This window comes from Chrysemys picta, chromosome 7 (genome assembly GCF_011386835.1).
Source record: "Chrysemys picta bellii isolate R12L10 chromosome 7, ASM1138683v2, whole genome shotgun sequence".
NCBI classification, from domain to species: domain Eukaryota; kingdom Metazoa; phylum Chordata; order Testudines; family Emydidae; genus Chrysemys; species Chrysemys picta.
This window is the reverse complement of record NC_088797.1, coordinates 119,781,271-119,807,781: the sequence shown is the minus strand read 5'-3', so window position 1 is coordinate 119,807,781 and position 26,511 is coordinate 119,781,271. Positions and strand designations below refer to the sequence as shown.

Here is a 26,511-nt window from a genome sequence, read left to right as displayed (position 1 = left end):
TTTGAAACTATTGATGACACCGATTTAACATTTTTAATAGAAAATTAATTGGATTCTTTTTGCTCTTGTGTATTTTATTCATTTTTTGCAGTCACAAAACCATGACTTTCCCCATATTTAGAAATGATGATCAAGGGATAATGAGCCAAAGAGGCGGAGTCTTGTGTGTATGATATGTGGGTCATGAAAGCAAACTGAAATTCAAATCATTCTTTCTCTCACTATTCATGTTAAAACACAATGCTGCAAACAATGTTCATGTTAAGGCATTTAGATATAATATATAACATGCAGTCTCACAACTATGTATATTCCAACCCAGATTTAGCTTTTCTCCCCATCTCTAGTTTGCCTTTTCAAATGGTATTGTTTTGAGGATTTTTCCTTTTGATATTAGGGGAATATTTTTAATGAGAGACTGCAAGTTACAAGGGAAAGTGCCAGGTTTGACACAGTTTTGCCTTGGCTGTCTGTTTTATTAAGATTTTTCTTTAAATTATGCACTGTGTATATATAAGCTATTGTGTGTGTGTGTATTAACGAAATTGTTTAAACAAGTTAATTTTTTTAAAGGCCATACATTATTTAACTACTCTTCAGTGTACAAATCTCTAATTAGCAACCATTGGACAATAATCTGAATGTCCAGGGGATTTGGGTGCATAATCCCATCCCCTCCACAGACAGTATCCTCAACCCCCTTAAATGTTAAAGACCTGGCTGCTTTTGACTGCTGTAGGTCTTGCATCTGCATTACACCTGTGGCCTAATATGAAGTTAGTAGTATAAAATAGCCAAATTTAAATGTTGACATTCAGGAATGAGTGTTTTATCTCAAGGCAGGAAAAACCTGATTGTTTTCCAGAGAACAGACAATGGTCCAATGGGGTGATACAGCTTCTTCTTATGAATCAAGCTGCTTAATTTACTGAAAGGTCCACTCTTGGCTATCTGGTGCCGGAAATGTTTGTGTAGTGTACCGGTATTCATGTAAATATCATTCAGTGATTAAATGTAGTCTTTTTAAATAGCTTAAGTTAAACTAGACTTGCAAAAGACTGTATTTTGAATTGTTTTCAGCTTCCTTTTGATATTTCTGATTACCATTCAGTAGTTCTTGGCGAAATATGTACATTATACTCAAACAAATCCATTAGCATTTGATACAATACAGAAAAATCATAATTAACAAATTGAGAGCTCTTTGCAAAATTGGGGAGGAAGAAACTTTAATTACAACAGATGGTATTTTTCAACCCACATCAGCATCACAGATTTGCTGGTTCTTTATCAATTTGTTTGTGGTCTTAATAGCATTTTTTTAAAAAACACATACATTTCAAAGTCTCTGACTCACTGGGGTAATTTCTCATCTCTTGAAACCCCTAAGATCTGTTGCCTGAAGTCAGACACCTTGTGCTATGGGCTTGTTAAATCTCCTAAACGAAGCAAGGATGGACTGGTTCAGTATGTGGAAGGAAGTCTTAAATGGAAAATGCAGATAGGGCTGAAGTATTGGTAATGGGGACTCAAAGTTCTGGCTGTTTCTGGTCATTGACGATCTTGAGCCAATATCCTTAATAGCATATTCATCATTGTGTCTTTAATAGTTAAATTCCAATTTAGGCCATTAAAATCTGTGTACCAAAAAATCCCTGTGTAGCTTCATTTGCATACAGTATTCTTCACTTGTTCTACTTTCTTCTCTGATAAGTGTGATAGACAGCTACTGTATTTCTCCCTGTACAGGTTGTGTAGCAATGGTGAGTGGAGTGTCCCCTACCTACTGTATCTGCCTCATTTAGTGAGGTTTAGTGAGCATTTGTGAAGCCTTTTTGAAATCCTCTCATGAAAGTGTTGTTAATGCCAAGTGTCACTCTAGGGAATAGTGAAATGAAGTTTCATTTTAAAAGTTTATATTAGTGCTGCACTAAATTCACAGTGGCCAAACAGTTTAGTTAATAGTAAATCTGTTCCATTGATGTCTTGTCTGTATTTAGGATTAGCCTCCCCCAGATTCAGTAAACAGTGGCCAGCAGCAGATGTATATACACCATTACATATCTGGAGCATATATAAGGAACACTGAATTTGCAATGGTTGAGTTTACTCCTGGTTCAAGTGGAGAAAACTCAATGGGTAAAAACTGTGGTTTTCCTTGATTGCCCTTGGAGTTTGCACTAGTGCAGCCCTACTGGTAACTGCCTATTGCTTTGCTGAATTTCAAGTGTAGACAAAAGTATGTGCCTAATTAATCAGTGCTTTCCTCTCCTTTTCTATGTTCTATAGTCATCTTTTTCTGCTATACTGATGTATGGGAGAAAATGAAACTGAAATGCAGGTTTCCCTCTTACTTTTTCACTCTCTCCCAGCCAAAGTATTACATCATGACAATATCTTTAAGCATCCAGCTCAGAATGAGGGTCCTCCAGATTGTCAGATTTCTGAAAGTGGGGATAGAATGTCGTCTTTTAAGCTTGATTTTAGAACTGATAATTTTTCAGTCTCATTTCTGTTTAATTTGCCTATGGATCTCTTATGTTTCTCCCACTCACCCACATTCACTTTTGAAAATGTCAGCAAAGGTATGGTAACCTTAATAAGGTTTGCTTAATTTTATGGTATTTATGTGTCGTTTCATTTAATGCTCAAGTCTTTGCTTCCCACAGAGTTTCAGAAACCTAAGGGCTGTATATATGTACATGTATAACATGGTCCAGTGGCTAGGGCACGGAACTGGGAGTCTGTTTCTGGTTTTGTCACTGATCTGCTAGATGGCCTTGGGGCAAGTCCCACCATTACTCTGTGCCTCTTTCCCTTTTGATGCTTGCCCATGCTCAGAAAATGGAAAACTAATGGCAGAGATAAGAATAGAATGTGGGACTGCTGTGTTGCAGTCCTAAGTTTTGTTCGCTGTGACTAGGCAAACCCTTAGAGAATATCTATTCCTCAAGCTTAGAAACTTGGAATAAAAGTCTTGTCTCTTAAATTCACATAGCAAAAATCTGCTCAATACTATTCTGTTCTCACACCTGCACGGAGTTCTTGATTTTTGGGGATTTGTTTAAAAATAATTCTCAATAAACACTTGTACTGATGATCTAGAATAGGAGGATAGAGAATTCTATAATTTTACATTAGAAAGCCTTTTAAAAAAAAGGAAAGTGGCAATCTCAAAAAAAAAAAAAAAAAAAAAGATTTTTCTGATTAGCTCTGTCTTCATAATGGAAGAGTAGCGATCCTTTTAAAAAAACATTAATTTTTGTAGCTGCAGCCTTCTGTTTGGCCTCAGGTGTTAGAGAATTTTTCCATTTGATTGCAAGATGTCTTAAAAACTCGCACTGTTTTTGGAACTTATAATTATCGAGTTCAATAACACTTTAAAAAAAGTAGCACTTACTGCACGTAAACTACCATTAAACGCATAATATGTAGCACTGTTGTGATATCAAGTTAAATTCAAGAGATTGAGTTTGGCAATCTTTTGCGGGAACAGAAGTGCTGAATTTAGAATGTGGGATATCTTTGTGTATTGCATCAGACCATGCTTGCAGAGAGTTGTGGAGCAATAAACAATTAACTTTTAAAGGAATGTAAAACATTTTTCAGACATTCCAGTAAGAGATTCCACCATTATATAGAACTCAGGAAGCAAACATGACATGTAGCATTTTCCTAAACTAAAAATAAAGTAGTGCATGCTCTTAAAACATTTAACGTGGTTTTTCCAAATGTTATAGCTAATATTTATCCCTGAGCATTTGCAGTCAGGCAAAATTTTTGAAATCCAGTGGTTACATAATTTGTGTGTTTATATGGTTCCGAATGTTGCACAGTATCCTATGTAATTTAAGTGGTAAACAGTATTCCAATGAAAGGAAACCAGGTGGAGCAGTGAGTAAAACGTTCTGGGAGGATGTATAGCCAGTGAAACACTGAGTTATGTACTTGGAGCAATATTTTTCTTTGAGGAAGGACACCTGACTTATATCTATAAAGATACAATTTTTATAGTTAGCCACTCAAATTCCAGTTGAATTACTACATTCCAATTAGATCTGTAATTCTTAAAAAGTTCTTGGGTTAAATTTGGCCCAAAACATAGGTTTTTTTAAAACAACTTTAACCAAACAAAAGACAAATAGAAATATTTCCATGATTTAACCCCCCACAGTCTCCCCCCAAATCCTCTAAGGGAGTGTCTACACTACAAACTTTGGTCAACACAAGTTATGTCGGCATAAAGCCGCCGCAGTTAGTACAGTGCATGTGTACTTGGCTTTTTGCTTCAGCGCTGTGCGTACTCACCAGGAGTGCTTGTGTCGATTCATAGTGCAGTGCACTGTAGGTAGGTATCCCAATGTGCAACCTGCCACCATACAGCACACTGTCTTTTGGGAAGTTTTGGCAATGCATGATGGGGCAGAAACGAGTCATGCAGGTATGATTGGGAGCAGGGGGTCAACTTCCCAGCCTGCAACTGTTTCCATCCCATGTCTATACATTGACCATGGCTCAATGCTGGTTGGGGAGGTGGTTTTACTGTGTCACTGTGATGGGGCACTTACATCGGTGGGAGACAAATTTAAGTGTAGACACGTGCACAGCTAGGTCAGTGCAAAAGTGACCACACTTTGTAGGGTAGAGCAGGTCAAACAAAGTTTTTAGATAAACTTCCCCTGCAGTATTTGCCACTCATACTAGCAGAATGGTGCAATGTTTGAGCACCTGAAAGAAACTGACTGGCTGATTTTTTTGCCCAAACTTAAAGCAATGTAAGAAGTAGATCAACATAAAAAGTGAAAAATAATTGTTTAAAACAGATTCACAAACAGTGCTTGCTTAGTGGTTTGTAGAGAGCTGGCTTGTTGTATGGTGCCTGTATTTAGTTAAGACATCTAAAAACTCATTAAATACCTTCCTGCTATTACTTGTTCCATGTAGGCAATTGATGAAATTGCCGCAAGGACGTTACGTGATTGTGAATGGGAGAGGGAAGTGCATTTCTGAGAGGTGGTGATCCCTTTCAAAGAAGAAATTTGAGAGCTCCTGGTTCAAAAACTAACTTTCAATTTTACAAATATAAAATGTTATCAAGATAGGGAAACAAAAATTCGAAAACATGTGAGGCTTAGCTAAATGCAGCCTGGAGTAAATGTCTCCAACTACTCTTGTTGTCCTCTGGGCTTAATTTAGTGATAGGGTAAATGGTTGTGTAAATTGGTCATACGCTAGTTTACAATTATACCTGTTTTAACTTGCACGGATTTGGTATGCAAAACAAATGTAAATTACATGCATGGAGGTAAAAGGGGGGAGTACAGGAAAAGCAACTCAGAAAGGAGTATATGATAAAGGCCCTCATTTCTCCCACACACATTTCAGTCTATATCATCCCCAACTGTCATGAAACCAAATTCAGCCCTGGCATAAGTAGGACCCCAGTTAATTTCAGTGGAAATTGCCCTTTTTATACCAGGGCTGAACTTGGTCCCCACAGAATATACCACTCTGTAAGTTGATCTCATTTTGCACATCTTCAAATTTTCCTCTCTTCCAGTAACCGTAAGTTTACAGCATTCAATGCTTTTAAATACTAAACAATAACCAATTACGAGGATGCTCAGTGCAGAACATTAAGCAGTACTCATTTGAGAATTATATTAGCATTTTTTGGCTAGGAATTTGAGTGATGTAGACGAGGACCAATTTGATAGGAAGTGTTTTGTGCTTAACATCTGTCTCTAGAACATTTTCTTACTTTTGTTTGAGGTTCAGTTTTATCTCCCATGTTTTCTCCTCCTCTTCTGGTCTCAGAGCTCTTTTTTTCTCTCTTCTCCTTAGATATTCCCTGCACAGGAGAGTATTCTTGCAGAATTAAATATTGGCTCCAATTCCAGTGTCTTATTCTGGAAGTGCTACCACCTGTAGACATCTAAGGCCTTGTCTACTATAGCAAAAGTTATCATGCTAAGAATTAATTATTAGGACTCTGTCAGGCTTGTAAATCCACACACAAATGATGTCAATGGTTTGTACTGGTGTTACATACTGTTTTGGATTGGACTTGCTTTGACCTGTCTGATTCAGCACTGTTTAAGGCTTCACTGTACTTTTAGTGTGGACATTATGTGAGCAGTTTAAATGTTCACAAATAGATTATATAAACATGAACCGATGATGACTTCTTGCCAAATTACTTAGAACATTTAAAAACAACACACTTGCTTTTGTCTAACGCGAAGGACAAAAAGAGGTAAAAATAAGTGAATTCATTAAAAATCATTATGCAGTAGAATTTTCCTTTTGGTTTTTGTATGTCAGCAATACCAATAGTATGAACTCTCATGTAGCGATGAGCTGCCCTGGAGCTTGAATCGTTTGATCCAAACTGTTTTATGTAGTTTTGTTCACTTCTGATTTTTTTTTCTTTGTTAGGTTACAGGAATCTTTAAGATACACGAGTTGCTCCTGTTGCACTTTTTTTAAAACAGTACAAACATGATTAAAACATTTTAAAGAGTTTTTAGTGTCCAACTGGTTCATGGCAAGAAGAAATCATGTTTTTCTTCTCTGTTAATAGTAGAAATGTCATTGAAGACATTTGTTTTGTGAAAAAAAAAAAAAGAAAATCTCATCCTAGCAGACTTTGAAGAATCTGGATCATATTTTTTTATGAAGGAAGGCATCTTGTTCCTGTGAAGTTACTCAATTTATTGTGACAGCATTTTTCAAAATTGTAAGCATGCACAAACTAATCTTATCAGGCTCATAGTTCAGAAAACAACAGTGCTCACTACTTCGTTAATCTAAGGTAATTTGACTTCAGAGTAGTTTGACCTGTGTTGCTAAACTTCAGATAAAAATGATGCATTATGTTTAAACATTTTTTGTGTGGTGATGTACTAGATTTCTTATGCAATCCCGAGTGCTAAAATGGCTCTACACAACAATGTTTTCTGTTCATTTCCACATAAAGGAACTCCTTAGTAAATGGGGCCAAGTATCTCCCCTGTCTTAGGTCCCAGTCCTGCAATGAGCTCTTAGTATTTGATGAGCAACATATTCCATATTCTAAATGTCTAGAATCAAATTATGCCCTATTTTGGGAACGTTCATGGAAGCACAAAACTGAGTCCCCAATTAATGTTCCTGTGAGAGAAGGTAGGAACTCTTGTCCTCAGCTGTGTGAATGTCCAGGTCTGTGAAGAAAACTGCCTCTTTGTGGTGATGACTTCTCTTTGCGGTCAACATTAACTTTCATGATGAAAATTCTTAGTTTGCTAGAAAATGATGCCACCTAGGCTGGCTGTCCCCTGCCACCCTCCACTTGGCTGTATTCTTGTGTCATTCCACAGAGAGGCTTTTAGGAAGGCACTGCCAATCTGACTCTTCCTTCTGATGTCATTTAGATTTTTGGCATGGATTTTCTGCTGCTTTCCTCTGTTCCAGATTTGGTGGGGATAGTGCTGTTGTGATGGCCCCTAGTAGGTAGTGCTGCATGCATATTTCTAAACCAGCATTTCATTGCCAAGAAATTAACCTGTACTATCTTGTTTCCTTCCCCCCAAAAAGTCAACTGCAGCAGCATTACTGGAGCCTATAAAAATGTTCTGTCTCCACTAACAATTTTATAACTGACACCACTAGTACAGTTTTTTCATGGACCTGTTGTCATGGCTGGCTATTAAGAATTATTAGCTAAGCAAGTAAAAGCTCAACTATATGCCATAAACTGATATACCATATTTTTGCCATCTGTAGTTACACATGCAATTTCTGGAAGAAAAAGGATTCTCCTGATAGAATGTGTGTATCTAATATAGCCTTAGATGTAATGAAGAGAATCAGCTAGACTGGAAATTGGGTTCCTATTATTGATGCCTCGTTTTTAATTAACTTTTTATTTAAACTGTACATTATACAATTTAATTATAAAATTAAAATAAGCATTAAACAACCTAATAATATAAAACAAAGGAGAAATAAGAGTACAAAAGAAGCGTAGGTGCAAGTTGTATGAGAACTTAAATGCAGATGCATTGGGACCAGGATTTTAGAGTTGAAGTCATTAGATGAATTGCCTGCAGTGACCCTAAAGAAAGGTGATCCAAGAGATGGCAGTAAACAAGTTTAGGAAGATCCTTCATAAAGCTGGATTGTCCATACTAAAGGCAAGGTCTTCTGTTAAATATTATGGAATTTGTTCAGGAGATAAAGAAACCAGAATGAAGAGCTAGTTCCTGCTTCTTGTTCCTAAAAAGAGAGTCCTATTTCTCTCATGCAAAGGACCTGAGAAATTTTTGAAAGCAAGCTCTGAAGATGAGCAGAGGGTCAGTATGAAATTATATCAGAAGCTGTAGAGGCCATCATATTTGGGGTTAATGGTTTCCATTGTAAACACCTGTATTATTTTATATATATATATATTTTTATGGAAGCTCACTTATCTGGCTGAAATTTTCCAGGCTTGGGTTGTGTTTTGTCAAAAAATAATTTATTTATTTGTTAAGCTTAGTTTAGTTTAAAGTTTAAGAAAACAGAGTTCATCTCTTGGAAAGCAGGAGGGTATGGGTGGAAAAGCCTTCCCAATTTTGTATTTATTAAAAAACACTCTATTTTTAATGAGGTCTACAGTCTAGACACATGCTAATAATCATCAAGAGTGTCTTGAGTATTCTGGTGAATTTGGTTTTGATTTCAGAGATGTGACCTTATGAAACGATTTTGTTCATAAGCATTACATTTTTAACTCAGGGTTTGCATGCTGAGCTCATAAGATGTGCCGCTAAGAAAGGGTACAGTGTGCATAGCTAACTCACCTGCATAGTGAAGAGTGAACTGAAGGTGCACATGCTCTTTGTAAAGAGCTTGAGAGAGGGCTTCTGCAGGTCTGTATGGGAGAATGTCTCGGCAGGCTTTATTAGGGGCAGGAAAAGAGCTAGGAGTGGTTTTGGGGGCCAGGAGCAGGGGGTTCTTGAGGAGGGTGGTTCTAGAGACAGGGAAGTTGCTGAAATTGAAAATGGATTCTCGTCTTATAGTAAAGTTTTTCCTGCAAATTGAAAACGTAAGTGCTGTTCTTACAAAATTGATAATGGTACAAGGCTCCCAATGATACATGTGGAAAACTTTATGCACCGGGTGGAATATTCCATGCAGACCTGTTTATAATTTCAGTGGCTTCGGGCTCCCCCAGGGGTTGCCATAGCTAATGGGTGTATAAGAGGAAATGCCTGTTCCTGAAGTTAGCATACTCAGCATGCTGCAGATTAAATATAACAAAATCAGTTAAATGGGGATATTGATACAATAGATATCACAGAAACTTGGTGGAATGAGGATAATCAATGGGACACAGTAATACCAGGGTACAAAATATATCAGAAGGACAGAACAGGTTGTGCTGGTGGGGGCAGTGGCACTATATGTGAAAGAAAGTAAAGAATCAAATTAAGTAAAAATCTTAAATGAATCAAACTGTACCATAGAATCTCTATGGATAGTAATTCCATGCTCTAATAATAAGAATATAGCAGTAGGGATATATTACTGACCACCTGACCTGCAGCTGGCAGGGGAGTGAGGAGGCAAGTGGTGGGTGGGGGACTGAGGAAGGATGCAGGAGGTGAGTGGCGGGGGTGGGGGTGAGGAGGCGAGTGGTGGGCATATGGGCAGTGGGTGGAGCCCCCCTTTGGGGAGGCTAGCCCCTGACTCCACCTTTTCCACCCATAACCCCGCAGCCAGAGCCCTGTGATCCCCTGCCCCGCCCCGTGGCTGGAGTCACAAGCCCCCTGCCCACAGAAGCCCCAACTCAACTGGAGGAGCCCTGGGCTGGCCGAAGCCCCGAGACACCCCTCCCCCCCCCAGCCAAAGGAGCTCCGGGTCGGCCGAAGTCCTGAGCCCCCGTCACCTGCCCGTAGGAGCCCCGGGTCGGCCGCAGCTATACCTTCCCTCCCCAGACCCAAGCCGCCCAGATATGTTTTTCATTATTATTTGGCCTTCTATGATGTCAAAGCATTTTTAAATTTACTTCAGAACCGTTGTACAGACAACCACTTTTACCAAAAAAGCAAAAGAAACCATAATAAAAAAGACAAGAACATGCAAAGCACCTTATTTGTGTTTCTGTTCTTAGGTCCAGTAAAGAAAAGATAACTGCATTATTTTTATTATTGAGTTTGCAAAAAAAACCCCAAAGCCTTACATATATACATCCAAATAATTGTAATTTATTTATGTGCATATTACTTCATTAACTTTAGGAAAAATAAATAATTTTAGGAAAAAGTGTCAGTGCTGTCACCAGCAAGAGTTGGTGGCCGCAGTCTGAGGCCACCAAAAAATTTGTTGTGAGAACCCCTGATCTAAGCCACAGTTCTAGAAGCTCCCATGCTGGCCAACCTACCTACACTAGGTAACAAGAGCGGGCCCACTGGTGCCCCCACTCCCAGATCCCTTGGCTACTGTCGCCGCCGCCATGCCTTGCCACCAGCAGAAGGCCCAATTTTGATATGATGGTCAAGAACTGCAAAACCCCCACATCACTTCCTGTGGCCCCCTGTGCCATCTTTGGGGGCCGTCTTGCTATATTCGCCCACCATTGGGTCAAGATCATCACAGATCGATGGGTTTTGGAGATGGTGTGATACGGCTGCACAATAGAATTTCTCATCTTCCAACCTCACCAGGACATGCTCCTGGGCGCTCTCTGGGGAGCTCCGCCCATAACATCCTCCTTCAACGTTGAGGCAGACGCTCTCCTTAAAGGGTGCTATCAAACACATGCCTGCCCCCTTCATTATCAGTGCCTTCTATTCCCCGTACTTTTCTCATCCCGAAGGAGGACGGGGGCCTCCACTCTATCCTTGATCTCTGCTTACTCAATACTTTCATCAGAAAGACCAAGTTCTAGATGGTGATGCTCATTTCCATCATTCCCTCCTTCCCCAGGGGGCATGGTTTGCAGTCCTCAACATGAAAGACACATTTCCATATCAATGTCTGCCTGGCCCACCGCGAGTTTCTTCACTTCTGTGTGGGCGACAACCGCTATCAATTATGGGTCCTTCCATTCAGCATTGCCATGGTCTTCACCAAAGTCTTTGCGGGGTCATAATGACCCACCTCAACCAAGGAAAGCACTTTGTATTCTCCTACCTGGATGACTGGCTGTTGATTGCTCCATCCCTTGCTGAGGTGGTGTCAGCAGTCATGGCCCTCCAGTGTCTTCTTGCCTTGTTGGGCATCTTTGTCAACCTGGAGAAGTCTGTGCTCCTCCCAACACAGACGATCCACTTCATCAGAGTGCACCTAGGCTCAATCATAATGCAAGCCTTCCTCCCCGCAGACAGCTTCGCTACCCTCTTGGCCCTCATGAAGACCCTGCGCTGCTAACCCATGCAAACTGCAAGTTTTACTGCTTTGGAGGGGCCAGGGGACTGGACTCCAAGGGTGACACCCTCCTTCTTCCTCCTGGTCAAAACGCTGACACCTTCCCCTCCACGCTATCTCTATGCCGGTTGTCTTAGACTATGTCCTGGAGATCAAGAACTTGGGCCCTGCGCTCAACTTGATCGGTGTCCACCTGCCACATGCTCCTTAGCCCACTTATCCAGGAAGTTCCTCTTCCTGGTGGCCATCACCTCTGCCTGGCGGGTCAGGGAACTGGTGGCTATGATGACTTGACCTCCTGTATACAGTTTTCCATAGAGACAAGGTCTCCCTGCGCCGTCACCCCAACTTCCTCCGAAAGGTTGTCTCTGAGTTTCATCTGAACCAGTCCATCCCATCTTCCTGTCTTCCATCCTAAACCCCATGCCACTCCCATGGATAGGACACTGCACTCCCTGGATAGTCGCAGGACACTGGCCTTGTGCTTGGACAGGACTTGCGCCTTTCGCGCCTCATCACACTTCTTTGTAGCCGTCGTGGAACGGTCGAGAGGGCAGGCCCTTTCCTCGCACTGCATATCAAGTTGGATCTCTAAGTGCATTACAGAATGCTATGCGCGCTCCAATGTGACATTGCCCGGCAGGATCACAGCACACTCCACATGAGCGCACACGGTCACCTCTGCCTCCCTGGCAGACATCCCCTGGCATGAGATCCTCTATGTGGCAACATGGCGCTCTGTCCACACCTTCACAGCGCATTACGCCATTGACCTGTGGGCAGCTGCAGACACCACTGTAGGCCATGTCATCCTGCAACAGGCTTTACCCATTGCGTTCTCGCATCCACCTCTGAGCTGATCGCTGCTCTGTACTCACCCACCTTTAGAATACATATAGGGACCACCACTCGAAGAAGAGGAGGCGGTTTCTTACCTGTAATTGAAGGTTCTTCGAGATGTGTGGTCCCTATTTGTATTCCAATACCTGCCCACCTTTCCTTCTGCTGTGAATTCTCTATGCTGTGGTAAGTGGGAGACTGAGGACACATCACCCTGCATAGCCTCTTATAACCTCGCATGGAGCACATGGCAATGTAAGGTGGCCGGGTCAACGGACACTCCTGCTGAAAAACTTGCAGCTCTGGCGCATGATGCACATGCGCACCCACATTTGGAATTAAGGGGCCCAATCAAGGTTTCACTGGCATTCCTAACCTTTTAGTGCTTGACTTTGCAACCTTATTTTTTTAATTTTGTTGTTTGGATGTAATTTCCTAAGGTTTTGAAATGTTTAATAATTGAAAAAATTCCATCAAGTGGAACCATGTTAACCCTCCCATGTGGGTTCATCAGCAGATTTAGGTTAGACTCACAGAAAATTTCTGTACCACTTGAACTAGTGAAGTAAATAACAGCAGTCGAAGGCACTTATCTTTTATGTAGACCTACCACTACAGGGGGATGGAGTCACATGCTTTGCCAGTGGGTTTCACAGCTAGTAGCTTCACAGTGAAAGAATGCTGAGACTTAGGAATCCTGGGTTCAAGTCCATGTTCCATATGAGAATGTGCTGTCATGGTTACCAGACCATGTTCTTTTCCCTTGCCCTTCTGCCCTGCCTCTCTTCCTTGCCCCTGGTTGCTCAACCTTCTGCATTCCAGTCAGGCTGTTTTCTCCTTTTCCATGCACTTCCTGGTTGGTATCAGGGAAGTGTTGAGAGCCCAAGAGGGTCAGTCTCCTTGACTCCCTGCTGTCTGGCGATGCCTAAGGCCCTACCAAATTCCCGGCCGTGAAAAACACGTCATGGACCATGAAATCTGTACTTTTGTGTACTTTTACCCTATATTCAAACTGAGGGTCTAGGTCTAAAGGGGGTTGCAAGGTTATTATAAGGGGGGGTCGCAGTATTGCCACCCTTATTTCTGCACTAACTTCAGAGCTGGGGGGCTGGACAGCCAAATTTCAGGTGCCTGCTTCAAAGCTGGAAGGGCACTAGAGCTTCTCAATGAAACAGTTATAAGAATTTTTTTTAACATGGACAAAATGTATTTTTCTCAGGTCTCATTATCGGAAATGGTTGAATCATTTTAGCTGAAATCACCCCCCCCCCACCCTAATTCAGTCTTAGGCAAACACCAGACTTGGAAAATTTCAGCCCATACAGTTTAAGTATGGCAAAGTTATAAGCAACTGAAAAGAGGGTCTTATAATGAGAAATGTTGGACAACTTTAAGGACATTGCTACTTCTGCCTATAATATGCATGTGTCAGGTTGAATACTCCTTAAACTGGGTTTCACTGCTTCTTGGTATTTTTAAATCTGCTTTGCTGTTAGTGGCAAACATTTGGAGATTCTGAAAAAACTTGAGTATAATTTTATTCTGCACCTTCTTGTCACAGTGCATAACAAACCTACGTTTATATAGTACCTTTTTATCCACAGAGTTTCCAAAGCTCTTTATAAATTTGTCTATGGATCTGCAACTCATATGTAAGAATCACTTCAAGCACCACTGCAATACAACTATCTTTTGGTTGAAATGTGGCAACTGTTTAACAGAGCACAGTAACACAGCACAGGAAGCAAATACAATATGCAATTGTAGGGTTACCATATTTTAATTAAAAAAAAAGAGGACACGCCATGGGGCCCCGGCCCCGCCCCAACAACACCCCTAGCCCCGCCCCACCTCTGCCCCTTCCCCAAAGTCCCCACCCCAACTCCGCCCCCTCCCCAGAACGCTCCGCCCCTGTGCTCCTCCCCATCCCCTGCTTCCCGCGAATCAAATGTTCGCGGGAAGCCTGAAACAGGGAGGCAGCAGGTAAGCGGGGGCGGTGGTGGCAGCGTGCGGGGGGATGCGAGGAGGCGCGGCCCAGTCCGCCCCCCCCCTATGTTGTCAAGGTAGCAAGGGAGTTTTCAAATAAATTAAGTGTATAATAGAGAATATATTACACAGTTATCACCTCTTCGCTTTCTCTCCTTTCCTCACCCTCTGGTATATTGCTATGTTGCTGAGGGGAAATGAATGAGCAAAAGGAAAGGATCTGCTGCTTGCTTTAGCATGGGTTCTCTTCCATGCTAAACAAAGTTCCCTCTGTGTCCACATCCTCCCTCTAAGGAGATTAATGAAATACATGTGAATAGCTCCCTCTTGAGAAATTCATATTCAATAGTAGCAAAATAGTAAGTGCCTTTTTTAGAGTAATTATTGCAGAATCTGGTAACAGGGCAACTTCTAGTGATCATAGAATATCAAGGTTGGAAGGGACCTCAGGAGGTCATCTAGTCCAACCCCCTGCTCAAAGCAGGACCAATCCCAAACTAAATCATCCCAGCCAGGGCTTCGTCAAGCCTGACCTTAAAAATCTCTAAGGAAGGAGATTCCACCACCTCCCTAGGTAACCCATTCCGGTGCTTCACCACCCTCCTAGTGAAAAAGTTTTTCCTAATATCCAACCTAAACCTCCCCCACCGCAACTTGAGACCATTACTCCTTGTTCTGTCATCTGCTATCACTGAGAACAGTCTAGCTCCATCCTCTTTGAAACCCCCTTTCAGGTAGTTGAAAACAGCTATAAAATCCCCCCTCATTCTCCTCTTCTGCAGACTAAACAATCCCAGTTCCCTCAGCCTCTCCTCATAAGTCATATGCTCCAGCCCCCTAATCATTTTTGTTGCCCTCCATTGGACTCTTTCCAGTTTTTCCACATCCTTCTTGTAGTGCGGGGCCCAAAACTGGACACAGTACTCTGGATGAGGCCTCACCAATGCCGAATAGAGGGGAATGATCACGTGGTGGTAGTGAAGTTTGTTTGTTTTTTCCCCACAGAGGGAAGGAAGAAAGCTTCGCTACAGCAATGTAGCCTTCTTTGACAGAGAAATTAATAGATGTCTTCTTGAAAGATGTGAGTTTGTACCTTTTGCAATGGCGAAAGGTGACATACAGCTTTGAAAGCTTAAGTCTTGTATTCACAAAACAGGTACAGTACACGCAGTGACAGTATATTGTTTTGTTCTCCATGCTCCTCAATGTGCCTCAACTGCAGCGTGAACAGACATAACTCCTAGTTCTTGGTCTCTGCTGAGACTGTCAATACCACCATTGTGGCGGTGTATATTTTTATGCAGGCTCTGCCCAGCGGGGCTCCAAACTCACTTCACATGACAATTTGTAGTTTTCAGATTTCATAATTTATGCAAGATTACACTGCCTGGTGGCACTACAAATTACCATGGCAACAATGAGCACACTCAAAACGTACATGTTGAGGAACCACATGTGCAGAAGCTACCAGTCTGTGTGTTAATATCACCTGCTTTCAGGAGTTAGATGCTAAATACACACAGAGTTCTGGTATTTTTTTGCAAACCAATACAAAATGGTATTTTAAGACTGGAATATTATATGTTAGCCATGCAAGATAATATTCCAGAAAGGACAGAAGTGAAAATATGGAAACAAGTATTTAGTAGAAGATGTGAATGTATAGTATATGTTAATACACTGGTGCCTTTCTACTAGTATTGTTTTCATTATAACACTTTCTTCATTTTGGCAGTATTGGACGTTGCTTGTTAGGCTTTTAATATGCAATTGATATATAAAGGATCCTGTAGTGGGTTGAAGTGTTTTGAAATTTGAGGCATTGTAATATACTTTCTGATACCCACACACATGCGCGTGTGCACACACAGTAGAGCTCCTCCTCTGGTTGGACACTCCCAGCCCGTTGGGCCTCTTGGGCTTTGTCTCAGGAGTGTGAACAGAGTCCAAGCACTGTCCCTGGCTTGGCATCTCTAGGCATACTCTGGGTACAGCTCCTCTGTATAGCACCTCCTCCTGAGAGCTAGGACCCCACTTTCCATCTGCCTATCCCCTGGAACTAGAGCTGACCCATCAGGCTTCCCCACAGTTTAAACACAGTTTCCCCACATCTCCAGCCATGTGGGTACTCTGAGTTTACAATTTAACTTTTCAGAGCCATAACAGTGAATGCTAACAGACACACGTTGCACAGGATTCTAAAACACGACTTAATCTTTACCTAACAGTGTGGGAAATACGCATATTGAGACAAAATAATACACACCTATACAGATTTTTCCCTGCCTCAGTTTCCTCACGGCTCTAGAGAATTCTTGGGTTTGGTGTGTCTGGGATCCTTCTCCAATAGCTCAGGATTTCTCCTCAGAATCAAGGAGCCTTTCTAGGTCAGCCAGCTTTCTCTGACCGTGGCCACTCCTGCACTTCAACCATACCCTCTCCCTTCCCATGAAAGCATGCCTGTCACTTCTTCTGTCCTACCTAAAGCTTCCTGTTTCTGAGTTAGTGAGTTTCTCAAATTAATATGTCCCACCAGCAACACTTGATTCCTTTGTTCTGCTGCTGAGAATTTTCCACTCCCCACTTTGAGTACCCTGCAGAGAAATTTGGTTGAACTGGTTTTCCTAGCCAATCCATTCAGCCAACCCATTGTCCCATGCCATGAGCCCACAGAGCTGGATGCGTGCTGACATAAGCTGCTGCTTGTGTGCACCATGGAGCTCATAGGTTTACATACTGAATTCAGACCAGGTTGTTATAGTCTGAAAGTTACCATCTCACTGTTCATTGGCTTGAGTGAAATGAGTTTAGTGGTCTCAGTGAACTATACCACATAAACTGAGTGCCAGCTGGGATGCGTGTTTACACCACTCCTGAACTGTGAAATGCTGTCCCAGGATAACTGTCTGGCACCTTTCATGAGCACTAAATTTGCTAACTTCAAGCCAATTAACATTTTTTTATTTAGCTTTTATACATATCAAATGTGCATAGTCTACTGAGGACCGTCCTGCCAGCCAGAGTGACCGTGGTAGATGAACTCATCAGTGCTCTCCACAGTGTTCGACCCTACCTGCACTAGGCCCAGCTCTGAGATTCTGCCTTGAGACGTTCAACCCCATAGTAGTCTTGACTGGTGAATAATTCTTGACCAACCTTGATTCTGGTGAGTGGAGCGGCAAGTCCTAATGTCCAGTTGATAGCTCAACCGAGTAGTACCAAAGTGAGAATTCATCCCTGTTGCATGCACGAGGTTGTGGAGAAATGTGGTGAAAGCCATGAAGCAGTGTGCCTTCTCACACAGGTACAAGTGTGAAGATAATGCACAAGATTTAGCAGAATAGCTGGGACGCCAGTACCTTTCAGTGGGAGCCAAAGTGCTGACCTGTCAACTGAATCAAAAGCCACTTTGATATCGATAAATGCCATGTAAAGCAGGTGGTTAAATTCTCAATGCAAGTCAGGCAGAAGCTGGAGAGTAAGGATAGAGTTGATTGTGGACTGCCTAGGAGTGAAACCTGGTTGTTGCTGTAGATGATGTCTGTTAAGCGGCTGCATCATACCAAGCACGTGAGAGAAGACCTTTCCAGGGACTGAAAATAATTAAATTAGTTTGTTGTTGCCACACTCAGTGTGAGATCCTTTCCCATAGGCGCTGACTCTGTGGGTGCTACGGGGCTCAAGCACCCAGAGAAGAAAATACTGGGTGCTCACCAGCCACAGCTGTTTGGCAGCTGGGCGAGGCACTTGGGGAGGGCAGAGAGCAGCAAGCGGCTGGTGGGCAGGAGTCTTAAGGGAGGGGTTGGAGCGTAGTGGGGAAGAGGCAGAGAGGGCGGAGCCTCAGGAGAGGGTGAAGTGGAGGCAGGAAAAGGTGGAGCATCAGGAGGGGGTGGAGTGGGGTCAGGAAGAGGCTGAGTTGGGGTGGGGTCTCAGGGTGGAGCACCCCCAGGGAAAAATAAAAGTCAGCGCCTATGTCCTTTACTCTTGTATGGGGGTGCTACAATACCGTCTTTTCATTTTGCTGGTATTCTGCCTGATGCCCACACTTATAAAAACAGTTGATGCAGGCCAGTCATACATATGATGGTCAATGATTGTCATGGTGTCTATATGCTTTCTAAAGTCAGGCTTTGTTTTTGTAGCAGTAGTGCAGCCACCTGGTGACTGACTGAGCAGTTCATCCCAACTGGTCTGGAGGTGGTTGCAGTAGCAGAAGTCTGTATACCCCTTTTGTAGATGAAAAAGCTGTAGGTCAGATGTCTGAAGCCTGTAAATTGTGGGAGAGAATTTGCTTCTTTTGCAGCAGGCTGGTTGGCTTGGGTTATTTGGGTTTTCAAATGAAAGTAATGTGGTTGGTGGTGCAGAAGAGGGAAATCCTTTGCAGTTGGTTCAGCTAATTTAAAAAAACCTATTCTTTGCTTTCCCATATGTGCTAAGTTATGGTATAATGGAATATTTTTCTGATACATCCCATACTGTTCCTCAGTAAAATTTCAGTACTTTCAGGAAGGTATATTTTTAAGGATTTTGGTTGTCTGCTTGTTTGTGTGGGGGTGCTAAAATTACTAAAATAGCATTTTGAACTTCACTCCTCCCCCCTCAAAAAGAAAACCCCTCCTTAAATCTGACTAAACTGAGTTTCCTAGGTCAGAGTTGGATCCTCAAAGTGTTTTTCTCCTTTTGTTATGGATTTGAATTGTTGCTCACCAATTCTGACTGTAGTTACGATCTGTTTTCTGGTAATGCTATACCTGACTCCTTTGGTACACGTAATATTCATAAAAGAGTAAGTGAAATGTTTCTTTTTGTGAGCTGTGTTTGAGTGGGGAAAATGGTCATCCTTTCAGAATTACATGTGATGCAATAGCAGTCCTCCTTTATATAGGTAAACTTCTTGATATATTAAAATTAGTCATATTTTACATCTCAATGCATATAATTTCAGTGCATTTAGTTTTGGAATATGCTGGATCCGAGATTGATTTATTTTAAGATATCTACTTTCCCTACTGAAATACACACTGACATGAGCCATTAACTCTGAATGTATAAGTGGAACTGAAAATGACCATTCTTTTAGGGGGGAGGGATAGCTCAGTGGTTTGAGCACTAGCCTGCTAAAACCAGGGTTGTGAGTTCAATCCTTGAGGGGGCCACTTGGGGATCTGGGGCAAAATCAGTACTTGGTCCTACTAGTGAAGGCAGGGGGCTGGACTCGATGACCTTTCAAGGTCCCTTCCAGTTCTAGGAGATGGGATATCTCCATTAATTAAATTAAATTAATTAAAGAGATGGCTGTTAGCAATCCTTTGTTAGGACTGCTATTGGTAAGTCCAAACAACTGTAAAAGATGCGTTAGTTTTTTTCTGTAGTTAATATTAATTTTTTTTACTATTTCTTGGTTCTTTGTCTCTACCAGGAAATGATGCTAGCCTGTCTCCATATTACTTAAAAACAACATCAAGTAAAACATCTTAATACTAATATTAGGATAACTAATATTGCAAGTGTAATTTTTTGTTAACCCATTGTGTTGTTAAACTTTGTAATGTCTTCCTACTTTTAGATACTAAGTCTAAGGGGAGTCCCCAACTCTTCCAGGTTACCAGTTAGCTGGATTTCCTTTGTGTCAAGGACCATGTTTCATTTGATTGCTGACCAGGAAGCAGTAGTACTTATATTTCTGAGCTGCAGATGATTAATTTCATGTTGTTCTTGGAATTGCAATAGTAACTATTCCTAGTTTCCATGCATGAGACCCAGGAAAAAAGTTTGTCTTTCTGTAAAGCAGTTATTTTACATAAACATTTCAGGATTGTATTCAACAATAGAAATATAACCACCATTTCATACAATTTCCCCAAGATTTTTATATATTGTTTTGCTCTCTTGATTCAACAGAACTTCTTCAGGTTTATTCTCCTTTTTGTCACCCAATTACCCATAAATCTTTAAAGTTTTCAGCAAATAATATGTATGATAGGTAGTTTCCACATCTATTAAATGGGGATAATGAAACTGACTTCCATTTGTAAAGTGCATTGAGATCTGTAGATGAAAAATTTTATACAGGGAACTAAATGGTGGTGGTCTTTTTTTAGACAACTAAAGAAAGATGACTTGGTTTAGAAGAGTTTAATTGTGTGTCCTTCTGGACTTCCATAGTTAAACTGGATTAAAAATAATTCTGGGAAATGTATTTTGGTTATATAAAACAATATTCAGTATCTCTCAAAATCTGTTTTTTCTTTAGTAATATCCAGAACATACTATGAGAGAGATTTTTGTTTAATTATCTTGAAACTCTTCTTTTGCTTGGTATCCCCAACCATGCCAGAGTAACCTCTTGTTTCCCCTTAAGCCCTTCATCACCTAATAATTTTAAAAAATATTCTCTGTCAGTATATCAGGACCTGAAGAAGAACTCTGTGTAAGATTGAAAGCTTGTCTCATTCACCAGCAGAAGTTGGTCCAATGAAAGATATTACCTAACCTACTTTTTCTCAGTATATCAGGAACACAATCTGAACAGCATTGAAAACTAGAAGTAGCTGGCAGAACTGGCCAGTTCTGTTCAACTTTGTTTTGCTAAAAATAGCTCAAGTTTTAAAAGTTGAAAAAATCCTCTCCTTGAAATGTTATATGAATGTTTGTGTGCAGCTTAGAATTGGTGGTGACTCTGGTTCTTTAGCTAGAGGGATCTGAAAAATGTGAATGAGACATGAACACATTTGTTGCCTCTGTAAAATTAGTAATTCTGTCCCCCATTCTACAAGCACTTAGATAAATGCCTAAATTTATGCATGAGTATTCTGTTTGACTTGAATGATGCTCCATTGAAGTCAAGATTCTGTAGAACTACTCATGAATGTAAAGCACTTCACTTGCATAAGTGTTTGGAAGATTGGGACCAACTTACCAAAAAAAAAACCCCAAAAAAACAAGTTACTGTATTAATTTTCATGGATAAATTCAGTCCTTAAATTGTGAGATAGTAGGACTAAAATCTTGCTAAATGCAAATTTTGTTGCAACCTTAAATATAGGTTGTCAGCTATTTGTATTACTACACACACAAACTATTTTAAGGAACATTGTTAAGGTAGCAAACTTAAGCATTCAAAAGTTAAGAAATTCCAGAATTAAATTAGGCTGTTAACCTTAATTTGGCTCCCTGGTGGGGTGCATTATGATTCAGTTTTTAATTATGATCACATTGTGACACACTGTGCCTCGGGGGAACCCCGTACATGCTCCATGTTCATCCTTGTAAAATGATGGTGTGGTATCCAATGCAAAGTTTGTCATGTCGGGTGTCTTCGGAAGCCTCGTGATGCACTGAGCATTGTTATAGTAATGTTCTAGGTTATAATTTCATGTATGTAGTTATGAGGCTGAAAATGTGTCCTTATGGCTTAAAACAAACCCAGGCAAAAACTCTCCAAGAGCAGAAGGGCAGTTCACACCTCATCAGGGCATGTATGGGACAAACCCAGCCCAGCCTCACCGGAACAAAGGATCTGTTGGACTCTCAAGTGAGTCACCCCCCTTCCCTTGGTCAGTTTGGGACTACCATATCACTGGAGTCACGTGAGCATTGATATCACTGTTATCAGCTCCCCTGCCATGAAGTGCAGTCTCTGCCGGCACTGCTCTGTGCCTGCCCGAGGCTTGCAGTTTTGGGGTGGGGGAATGGTGATCCCTGCCCCCCAAACTACACCCATGTTAAAAATTGGAGGATGTAGCCCCCTGGCCTCCCCTATTCTGGAGCTGGTGGTTCTGGCACCCTTGCCTCCAGTCCTGCCCCTGTCTGGTTTTGGGCCCAGAGCTTGGGGGGTTAAAGGGGACTTGGGCTGGCTGTGTGTGTGTGTGTGTGTGTGTGTTTGGCGGGGGGACCACAGCGCCCCTGACTGTAGGGCCCTGGGTGATCACCCATCTAGAAGGCCGGCCCTGCACCTCCCCCCAAAAGTGATGACCTCCCCATACCATGCTGCCCACTGCTCTCTGCCTGTCTAGCTCTGAAGGGAGCACCTCCGTCCGCAGCAGCGCAGAAGTAAGGGTGGCAATACTGCAACCCCTCTACAATAGCCTTGTGATCCCTCCCGCAACCCTCTTTGAGGCCGGGACCCCCATGGTTATAACACCCTGAAATTTCTGATATAAATATCTGAAACCGTGAAATGGATGATTTTTTAAATCCTATGTCTGTGAAATTGACCAAAATGGACAATGAATTTGGTAGGACCCTAGTTATAACCAACTAAACATTGGGTCTGATAAGGGGAAGTGTCAAGCAACCTTAACAATAGGGGATGCTACCAGCTCCACCTACAATTATAGTACTAGACCCCAGAGGACTCATCAGGATTCAAGGCCCCGTTACATTGCAAGATGCGAGTGTAATCAGACTTGGCAAAAGTGGCTGTGTAGTCAGCTTCAATTCCTTATTCTTATCTTCTACAGAACCTTGTTTCCAGACTTCACAGTATTTCTGTGTTCTCTAGTCTGGTTTCAGAGGCATGTTTTGTCCAAAGAACTTCTCACTAACTGCTTCCTCTCTGTTAATTTTAAGTTTGTCTAGATAGAAAGTGCTAGTTGCAAATCTTTCTCGGAGTAGGAGAAACATTTAATTTGAAGAGACGGGGTCTGAAAAGACGCAGTATATTTCCAGTACAACCTTAATTCTCAAACTTAAATAAAACAAAATAAAATAAAATCCTTCAGATAAATGTGTGCAGTATATTTAACATTTAGTTTTTTCCCATTCCTTGCTTTTGATTTACTGTTTTGAATGTATGTTTTGTGCTGCGAATCTGGCCGTTAGTCTTAAATTTCGGCATGTCACTTGGTTGCAGAGCTGACTGCCTGCAGACAGCATCAGCTTTGAAGAAAGCTATGAAAGATTGAATTCTTTGGTAGTAACCCTTTGTCTTGTTCTGACCATAGAAAGGAATACTTTTTTTTTTTTTAAATGTCTGATGTGAAAGAGGTTAAATGGGTAAAAATGGGGGTGGGGAGCCTTTGTAATGGTGAAAGTGTGTGTGTGTTCATTATAGTTTTATATTTGTAATGAAAACCTTAAGCTGTTACTGAGCAAGTACAAAAGCTGATTTTATGGTACACTTGTGAATAATTGCTCATAGGTGATTGAAATGTATATAAAAAAAATAATAATTTGGACCCTTCAGGTCAGGCCATCCCTTACATATGGAATGTCTCCCTGAACTATCTCCTCTTTCAGATACCTTTGAGAGCCACCTCTTTTGCGCTGCCTATAACGTATTAGGCAAAACACACTTGCCATGTCTTAAATTTGATTGAAAGCTATTTTGGGGAGCAGGGACTGTGTGGCTTTTACTGCATCTTGCACAGTGGGACCTGGATCCTGAGTGACCTGCAGTATTAACAATAAATTGATATAGTTTTCCATATTTATCAAAACTTTCAAATAGTATTTGACAGTATTGTGACTTATGCCTCAAAACGTTTGTATTCTATTCTAGTTGTACTGAAAACAAGCTAACTACCATTTGAGACTTTACTCTTTAGTTAGCTGATAGTGAGGCAACTGAGCTCCACCTGGATTTGTGTATATTGAGGATTCTGCCAATATCTTTCCTGTACTATCCACATAAAAGCATACAAATTATACAGTGCTGAAAATGGTTTCAAATGGTAACACAGTGGGGTTGCTATGCTAGAACAAAATGCAAGTTGGAGGAAGCTCAGTGGTTTGGGCATTGGCCTGCTAAACCCAGGGTTGAGTGTTCAATCCTTGAGGGGGCCACTTAGGGAACTGGGGCAAAATCAGTACTTGATCCTGCTAGTGAAGGCAGGGGACTGGACTCAATGACCTTCCAAGGTCCCTTCCAGTTCTAGGAGATAGGTATATCTCCATATAAGTTATTGGATACTTTAAAAGTCACATAGGAGTCTTAATAATTGAAAACGTGTCTGATGTTAATTGACCCCATTTGGCCCATGTTCAGAGGAATCCACATCAGAGACGCTTTCTATTATAAGAGTGTTCAAACTGGATTATTCTTTCTTTTTTTAAAAAAGGCAAAACAAAAAAAACTCCAAAAGGGTTTAAAAGAAAACAGGATCGATTGAGTACATTAAAGTGGGACTAATGTGGTATCATGTAGGCTACTGTAAATTTAATCCAATTTACAGAGTACAAAGTAGTAGTATTAGCACGTTTCAGGCAAGTTCTCAAAAGCATTGTAAACTAAGGCATAGAGATTACTTGACAGCATGATGCTATAGAAGTAACAAGTCAGAGCAGAGGACTGGAAGTTAAAGCTTCTGTTCCCATCTATGCCATTAGGAAGCACTATCTGCAGATTATAAGGGGAAAACTATGGTAGCCTTCTCTCCTCCAACTTCCACCCTCAAATATATCATTTTAGATTTGTTTTTCATCTTTGGTACTCTTCGATGTGACTGAAAATGGTGGATAGTGACTGATCATACTTTCATATCAGAGGCTTCCTGGAAACAAACTGTGTGAGTGTGCAAGTATGCCTATTCATAATAAGTAAGTGAATGAGTATTTTAAACATTAATAGAAGTTTGCGTTTAGCTGTAAGATTTCAGTGTCTTCAGTTCTTACTGATGATTTACTTAAGGGTATAAAATTTAATTTTGCTATGACTGTAACCGTGGGCCATATGAACTAGTACAGAAGATAAGTGGCAGAAAGGGAATGCAGTTCCTAACGTGGTGTTGATAAGAATGAAAATAGCTTTTGTGGTTGAGGCAAACAAGACCTTTTTGTAGAATGCTCAGTAACTCCTCATCAACAAATACTGCAGAACACACACTACGCACAGTTTTTCACACAACGCATAACCTGTGGAACTCCTTGCCAGAGGATGTTGTGAAGGTCAAGACTATAACAAGGTTAAAAAAAACCCTATATAATTCATGGAGGATAGGTCCATCAATGGCTATTAGCCAGGATGGGCAGGGATGGTGTCTCTAGCCTCTGTTTGCCAGAAGCTGGGAATGGGCAACTGGATGGATCACTTGATGATTACCTGTTCTGTTCATTCCCTCTGGGGCACCTGGCATTGGTCACTGTCGAAAGACAGGATATTGGGCTAGATGGACCCTGGGTCTGACCCAGTATGGCCGTTCTTATGTTCCTAAGGTATGTTGCTTTTGTAGGCAAAAGGGCAGGTTAGCATCAAAGGATAAAATTGACTTTTTATTGTCTTTTACAGACATGTATTTGAGAGGCAGCTTCAAAATGTGTTGGTGGTGAGTTTTGAAATGACCAGATGGTTCATGGGATTGATAATTGTCACAGGATTTAATCAAATTAGAACTATTAATAATTCTATTTATTTAGGAACATAGAAATTGCTGGACAGGATTCAGACCAGAGGTCATTCAAATCTTGTAGCCAATACCAGATGCTTTAGAGGAAGATGCAAAATATCCTGAAACGAGCTGTAATGGAAAAAACTGCCTGTAGGAGAGGTTTCTTCCTTGCCACCTTAATTGCAGGTTTGCTTGTCTTGCAAGATCAGGGTTTATATCCCTTCGAAACTTTTTTGGTTGATTTATGTATTTGTTTATTTTGGTAAGATTGTTTGAAATGGAACTTCATATCTAATTTCAACTGCTTGTTTGCATCTCGAAATGCACAAACCTGTTGATAGGTGACAAGGTTTTGTTTAATGTATTGCAGAAATAGAGAGGATTGTGATTCAGAATAGGTTAGAAGAGATTTCTTGATATGAAACGTTAACTTGATGACTCCAGCTTGGCTAACACCAGAGCTTGGACTCGGGGCCTCCATAGTTGAAAACAAGGGTCTCTATAGCTTGAACAAAAGAGCAGGGCTCTTCAGATTAAAGTTGTAGCATGGACCCTTATCCTCAGTGGATCAGGTACAGAGGGAGATGTGCCACACACACCAATCAGCGGAATATACTAAAGCTGTTGCTAGAAGCTAATGCACAAGAGCAGGTGACTCATACACTTTAATGAAGGCAATATTACATTTAAAAATGGAAGCTTACTCTTTTTCATCTTATTTTTAATAGTTCTTTCACAGTAAAGTAGTATTACATAAGAATGGCCATACTGGGTCAAATCCCAACAATTCATCTAGCCCAGTGTCCTGTCTTCTGACAGGGGCTGATGCCAGATGCTTCAGAGGGAATGAACAGAACAGGGCAGTTATTGAGTCATCCATCCCCTGTCATCCAGTCCCAGCTTCTGCCCGTCAGAGGTTTAGGGACACCCAGAGCATGGGGTTGTGTCCTTGACCATCTTGGCTGAT

The 26,511-nt window shown here is 41.3% G+C and overlaps 1 protein-coding gene across 9 annotated transcripts in view; it reads left to right on the top strand.

Annotated features, from left to right (window-relative positions):
• The window catches only part of SHOC2 (SHOC2 leucine rich repeat scaffold protein), a 103,565-nt gene that overhangs the window by 15,960 nt on the left and 61,094 nt on the right, over positions 1-26,511 (top strand). Inside the window, exon 2 of one of the 9 annotated variants that reach the window (XM_065552510.1) lies at positions 24,629-24,756. The exons of the other annotated variants lie outside the window; for them this stretch is intronic. The gene's annotated coding sequence lies outside the window, so the exon portion shown is untranslated. The remainder of the gene's footprint in view (positions 1-24,628; positions 24,757-26,511) is intronic. 9 annotated transcript variants of the gene reach the window in all.